The sequence below is a fragment of the Macadamia integrifolia genome, unplaced genomic scaffold (genome assembly GCF_013358625.1).
Source record: "Macadamia integrifolia cultivar HAES 741 unplaced genomic scaffold, SCU_Mint_v3 scaffold22, whole genome shotgun sequence".
Lineage (NCBI taxonomy): Eukaryota > Viridiplantae > Streptophyta > Magnoliopsida > Proteales > Proteaceae > Macadamia > Macadamia integrifolia.
This window is the reverse complement of record NW_024868566.1, coordinates 846,659-853,297: the sequence shown is the minus strand read 5'-3', so window position 1 is coordinate 853,297 and position 6,639 is coordinate 846,659. Positions and strand designations below refer to the sequence as shown.

Sequence of the window (6,639 nt, the reverse complement as noted above, 5' to 3'; positions counted from 1 at the left end):
CAAGGATTAAAGTATCGGTATCGGTCGTTGTATCGGTCGGCCAAAATTAAGATACGTATCGGAGGGTATCGTATCGTATCGGAGATACGCTAAGATACGCTAAAGATACGCACATAAATGGATAGGAAACACTTTTTTATACACATTTGCATAAAAAAAATAGTTAAAAAAAGTTATATATAACATGTATTATGCATAAACAGTAAATTGAGAGTATCGCACTAAGAATCCAAGGTTTGTAATTGTCCCATAAATGTAAAATCCTTGTTCCCAATCTTGATTTCCACTTTAGTTAGAGAGAAAAATGGTTGGCAGCAACTTTAGAACAAAAACACCTCAAAAAATTATGTTTTTCTAAAAAATTACCCATTTTGGCCATTTTATGACCGTATCGGTACGTATCGGTGTGTATCGGTCGATACATACCGATACGCACCGATACGTATCAATACATACCGATACGTACCGATACATACCGAAACGTACATTTCACTTCAATTTTGATTTTTTCATAGAGTATCGGTACGTATCGGTGTGTATCGTAGGATACGTATCGATACATAAGGGTTTTAAAATTTTCATGATACGTATCGGTATGTATCGTGCCGATGCCTACCGATACAGATACGTATCGACCGATACGGCACGATACGCACCGATACTTAAAACCATGGTGACAGATGTTTTGAGCAACAAAATCTATAGCTATAGATTTTAGCTACAGAGTGCATTGGTATTGTGGCTACGATTTATAATGGAAAATATTTTGTGTAGGAAATACTACAGCTGTAGATATTAGTTGCAAACTTTAGTGCATCAAAATCTAAACTATGAATTTTAATTGTAGTTTAATTATGAAAAATATAACTTCAACTTATAGGTACAGATAAAAAATTCTAGCAACGGATTTTTTGTTTTCTTGAACCCATATAATCCATTCAATACACAATACATCTAAAATAAAAATTCATTCAATATACGACATGTAACGACTATTTAACATCCAAAATATATATTAATTCATAAATCTTGTTCATTATACAAATCATTAAAATTCAAAATGAATCTAAAATAAAAATTACATTCATCATCTGAATCATAATATTTGATACATCAGAAATCCTATCTTAGAAAACTCAACTCCCTCAACAATTCAAGTTGTATGCTAGAAAAACGAAACAACTAATAGACTACTAGTTTAGTGCTATTTGTTGCTCGTATCTTTTCCAAGTCCAAGCTTCCCAAACTCTATGTTGTTGGAGAACTCTGAAAGGGTCTTTACCACATTCTTCATTGATTATATTTGAATCTTTGGGGTACTTCCTACAATCAATATTAACAAAATTAACACTTCACAATCATTTAATAAATACTAATATTGAAAAATCATAACTTTTATATCACTTTACCTTGTTAAAATGAAAAAGCATTATGACTGGCTAAAGAAGAGTGCATCCTTTGTAGTGGTGACTCATAGTAACCACTAAAATCTCAGGTACCTATCACACATGTATAGATAACGAAAGAAATTATTCTCAAAGTAAATATTAGTTAAAAATAACAATCAATAAATTATAAAAGACAATGAAAAATCTCTAAAAATAAAAGTAACACTTAAGACAGGCATACTATAATTTGCTTAATGTATGCAACTTCAAATATTTATATTTCATATCACATCCGTAGTAAAAGAGAGTGTGCAAGACTGTCATGTGAAACACAAGATGTAATTCTTAAAAGGTTGATAAAAGCTTCTTTAATTGGTTTCCATCGTATCAGACTTATTTGAAGAAAAAGCACTTGTTCAATTAAATTAAATATTTATTATCAACCCTAATTAGCAGAAAAAATAAAATAATAATAAAGTAATCCCATTTAGGCTTTACCTATTCTTCCACACAAGAATGAGCAAGCAACCAAGAAGGAAGAGACCTATCACTGCTCCAATAATTCCAAAAGTACTTCCAAACTTTGACTTCTGGGACTCATCTGTACGAACATTGTTAAGTTAACATAGATGTGAGAATTTTACACCACAATACAAATGATTTCTTGTAAAATTGAATGTTCAAATTTGGAACACATGCTTAGGGACTTGTCTGTTCAAGCCTTCCCTTGAGTTCAATTTCTACTTTAGTTGAATTGTTTATCTCTTTGTGTGTCATTTGAGTTTTTTTTTTTCATCTACAAGAAGTGATTCATGGGTGCCAGGGTAGTCTTTTGAGAGCAAGAATGTATGTAGTTCGACAACCATAGACCTCCATGGCTGTAGCAACTTGATCTCTACTGGTTACTCTTATTAACTTAGTACCTATTGAAATTCTATTAATCAAAGTGAAGGATGCAATGCATGTTCTCAACTGAAAATTCATTAGTTTTTGAGATCTACTGAGATTGAATGTGGCTTATAGATTCAATAGTTTTATTTCAATTCAAAGAAAAGAAAAACAAATTTTGACATAAAGATTGAAATCCTCACCTTCGTTGGGTTCTCTCCACTTGTTTCCCTTCCAAATGCTTCTTTGTTTGTCCGAGTTGTTTCTCTGTTTCAACTCAAATCAAAGCAAAGATTAGTAGATAATGGAGAAAAACGATTTCTGAAAGATAATAAAGCCAACCATCTATGATTTTTATAAATGTGAATAAAAAACGAAAGCTCGAGGAAGTGAACTGAAACAGAGTGTCTGGTTTGAAAACTAATAGTATCTAAAACAATGGTCCCATTTGCTACCTATCTAGTTCATTTTATGTTCACCCTTTAGCCATTGAACAATGAAGAATCACCCAAAACATGAGACCACATGCATAAATCATTCATATTTTCAACTGAATATTTATAAATTTAAAACTTGGTGTGCAGACATATTGATACTTCATATACAAGTGATATTAACAGTATCAATAGAAATGAATTCAAACCTTTTATTCCTGATGCTAATAATGAGAAATGTAACAAGATTAGCATGGAAAACAATAACAACAGCTTAACTTAACTACACAATCAAGGAGTTGATCGCAAGAAATAGAAAAAGAATGCTAACAAGGGCAAGGAATGAACTCTGTTCCTAACGGACCCAGGCCTCTCGAGTGATTGGCTTGGAGATTTGGTATTAACTGTTGAGATGCTACAAGTAAAGGAAAAAAGAAACTAAAGATAAAAATCCAGAAAACATGCACACAAAGGAACACTGTTGGGACTAATTATTGCTCTCAGCTTCCAGCAAAAGAAAATAGAGCATATTTCCCCCAAAATAAAGAATAGCGATAAGTTCGTGAACCAGCCCATTTAATTGCTTGCACAAGGGGGAAAAAACACTTCTCTATACAGAGAAGAACCTCTGCTCAAGTTGATTCCCATTCGTGATGGAATTTTTTAAATGAGTACAAATGCAACAGAAAAATGATGTTGGAAGAACAACTGTAATAAGCTGTTAGGTATAGAGTATAAACCCTCTAGATTTAATACTCTAACCAGTTTCATGGCTCCAAAAAAGCCTTCGTCATCCACATGTTCCTCTCAATACCTTCGGAAAAAAAAAAATTAAGACTCAGTACCTTCAGAAAAAAAAAAAATTAAGGAATGAAGATGATTTGGTGTACCTTGGCTTAGAGCAGTAGTTGGACTACTGTGCATTCCTCCAATGTGTTCAATGAACAAAAGCCGATGGTTTTGATAGCAGAGACACAAAGCCTACTGGAGATGCTTCATTATGCGCTTTTGAAGGCAAAGCCAGGCCTCTGGGGAGAAGATGCAAAGAAGACCATCACAGAGGAGGAAATTGGAAATCCCAATTCTAGTTAGATCACATTCCCAATTCAAACGATTTTCTGTCAAATTGATGATAGCAGAGATTAAATAAGCTTCTGTTGGTGACGCTGTGAGCTATAACTAATCGGCCATGGCGGAGAATTCTAGCAGTTGCAGAAAGAAAGTGGAGATCACCCTCAAAACCATAGTGCCTGCAATAGAGATCATAGGGATTCACCTCCTGATCCAAGGGTGTATGCGGGAGATCCTTTCAGAACCAAAAAGGAAGGGAGAGGAAGAACGCTCTAGGAAGGGTAGGAATTCGGAAGAAGTAGAAAGGGATAAAGGGGTTAAGAAACTAAGACTAAGCAGAAAGGAATCATGCTGTGGAGATTGGAGAAGAGGCTCTCAAGCTCTCAAGAAAAGTTTAGGATACCGATCTCTAGTCTTCCCTTTTCTATAGCATATCTAACCGCCCTCCTTATCAATCACCGAGAAGTCGATCTCTAGTCTCTAGCCCTTTTACTAATTTAAAAAAATGGAGTAACGTTAGGGTTTAGGAGCTCGGGATTGGGAAAAAAGCGCGGGACTTCCGAATTTAATAATATTTGCAAAACTCGATAACTATTCAATTTAATAATATTTGCAAAACTAATATTTGAGACATAGCAGATTTGATGGCATTTAGGCTTTGTGTAATCATGCTACTTTTTTTTAAATTCCAACCTAGTTTATGTTCCCAATAGACAATTAAAGTTGAACCGAAATGAATATTCTAAAAAACCTGGTCAATTATGTTCAAAATCAAGTTCTATGAGAAAATTCAATAAAACACATTTAAGAATGTAAAAAAGTAAACAAATAAAATTATAAAATAAAGTAGTCAACTAACAATAGTTAAACTAATGTAATTGTTTACAGTTTTAATTATAGTAATCTTTTGTTTATTTTATAATTGTTCGTATATAATTTTTTAGTCTAACTTATTTCCTTTGGATTGAAGGTTAATTTGGTTTCCTAATATTTTGATATCTGATTTCCTCTTTTTTTTTTTTTTTTTTTTTTTTTTTTTTAATATTAAATAATAGTGAAATAAAACAATATCAAGTTTGAAATTTATTTATTTTCTTAAGTTGCATTTTCTCTCATATTCGATTAGGACATTTGGTTGTTATGATTCACAGTTGATCTGTCCTAATGGTTCACAGTTATGGAAAAACCTGGTACCCAACCGTCCATTAATAAGTGGGATGATAGTAGAATCTGATTTTGGTACTGAATAATAAATGAGATGGGACGAGATTTCCAAATACCAGTACCGAAATACCGCCCGATTAGGTGCCGGATGGAACTAAAACCACCAATATCATTTCAAAAGGGATCTACGTCATGTCATTGTATTCAAGTTTTATATAGGAGAGATTTGAGGAGCAGACGCCAGATTTTGTTTTCTAATAAATAGGATTTTCGCCACACATGAATTTATTCAGTACATGGTCATGCCAAAAGGAAGGTGCTTTAGCACATCTAAGAATGCATGTTAGAGATTCAGTTTAAGCCAACTCTATCAGCTTCAAATATTGTTAAAATTATGTGTGTATGGGGGGAGGGGATACATTTTCAAATATTTGTATGTAAATCATTGCATCCAAATCATATTTCAATTTAAAGAGCTTGAGTTGTCACCATTCTTAGTGTGAGCACCTATATATATTTTTTCACAAAAAAAATGATTAAAAAAAAAAAAAAAAAAGACTCTTATATGAATAAATTAAACTCTTTTTTAACTTACCTACATAGGTTCCGATCATAGAGGTTGTAGCATTTGCATGTGGGCCAACTACTGCAATGTTCTTGAATTTCTTATGGTCCAAAGGCAATGTATTATTGTCAAGCAAAATAATTCCTTCCCTTGCAGCCTCAGTTGAGATAACGTGTTCATCTGAACATCGTCTGAATAGATAGTACTCTCTTTTTTTTGCTAAAAGATGACTTTATTCAAAAAATATGATCCAAATACAAGTAGAAGATCAAAGCATGAAAGAACCAAAGAAAATAGACAACAGTTTTGCCATCCCCACCTTCAGTATTACCATCAGCAGGGAGAGGGAGAAGTGCACTTGGTGAATCTATAATTTGGTCTTCCATTAGCATCTCTGCTAAGAAGCTCTACAATATGCCCAGGGACAACAACATTTAACGCTGAAGCACCAGATTTGTCTGCATCTCTAGCTAAGAAATCTGCAATAGCATTTGCCTCTCTGAAGTTATGAGTTATCTTCCAGTTTATCCTGTCCAAGTAGGGCTTTAAGAAAGTCCATCGTTGAGCAGCGAACCATGGTACCCTATTTTGTTGAATTAGCGTAACCACAGCAGAGGAATTAGACTCCACCCATAACTGATTAATACCCATGTCCTTAACGCACATTAAGCCTTCCATGAGACCCTCCATCTCAGCCTCAAACACACCTGTCACACCCATAAATACTTTATAGGTCCCCAGCATTCTTCCCATAGGATCTCTAAGAACTCCTCCAGCTCCCGCACGACCAGGGTTCTCCATCGAACTGCCATCAAAATTTAGCTTGATCCAATGCACATGAGGTTTGCACCAAAATACTTCTAAAATTTGATTTGAGGGCATGCTCTGAGCGGCAAGCCCCAAATTCCTATAGCATATCAAGTCATCCACTGATCTCACCGTCCCTTTGATACAAGGCGTGCAATTTTTGATTTCCTCAAGAACTGAATAACACACAAACTTGGGCAGCCTCCCCCTTTCATTGTGGCACCTCATGTTCCTTTCTCTCCATACGCTATCCGCCACCATAACGAATCCCATCTCCCAAACATCCTTGCATTGAACCTGCTTCATCCAACGCTTCCACCAC

General features: G+C 34.5%; 1 long non-coding RNA gene across 2 annotated transcripts; it reads right to left on the bottom strand.

The window, feature by feature from the left end:
- Window positions 1-1,063: 1,063 nt before the first annotated feature.
- LOC122066043 lies at window positions 1,064-4,295 on the bottom strand. 2 transcript variants are annotated; one of them, XR_006136206.1, is made up of 6 exons: window positions 3,601-4,295; window positions 3,473-3,524; window positions 2,480-2,543; window positions 1,887-1,989; window positions 1,410-1,499; window positions 1,064-1,323 (listed from the first exon to the last, which is right to left on the bottom strand). It is a non-coding gene; the product is annotated as an uncharacterized LOC122066043 (long non-coding RNA). The 2 variants fall into 2 exon arrangements; XR_006136205.1 differs by lacking the exon at window positions 3,473-3,524 and having other exon boundaries at window positions 3,601-4,292.
- Window positions 4,296-6,639: the final 2,344 nt, after the last annotated feature.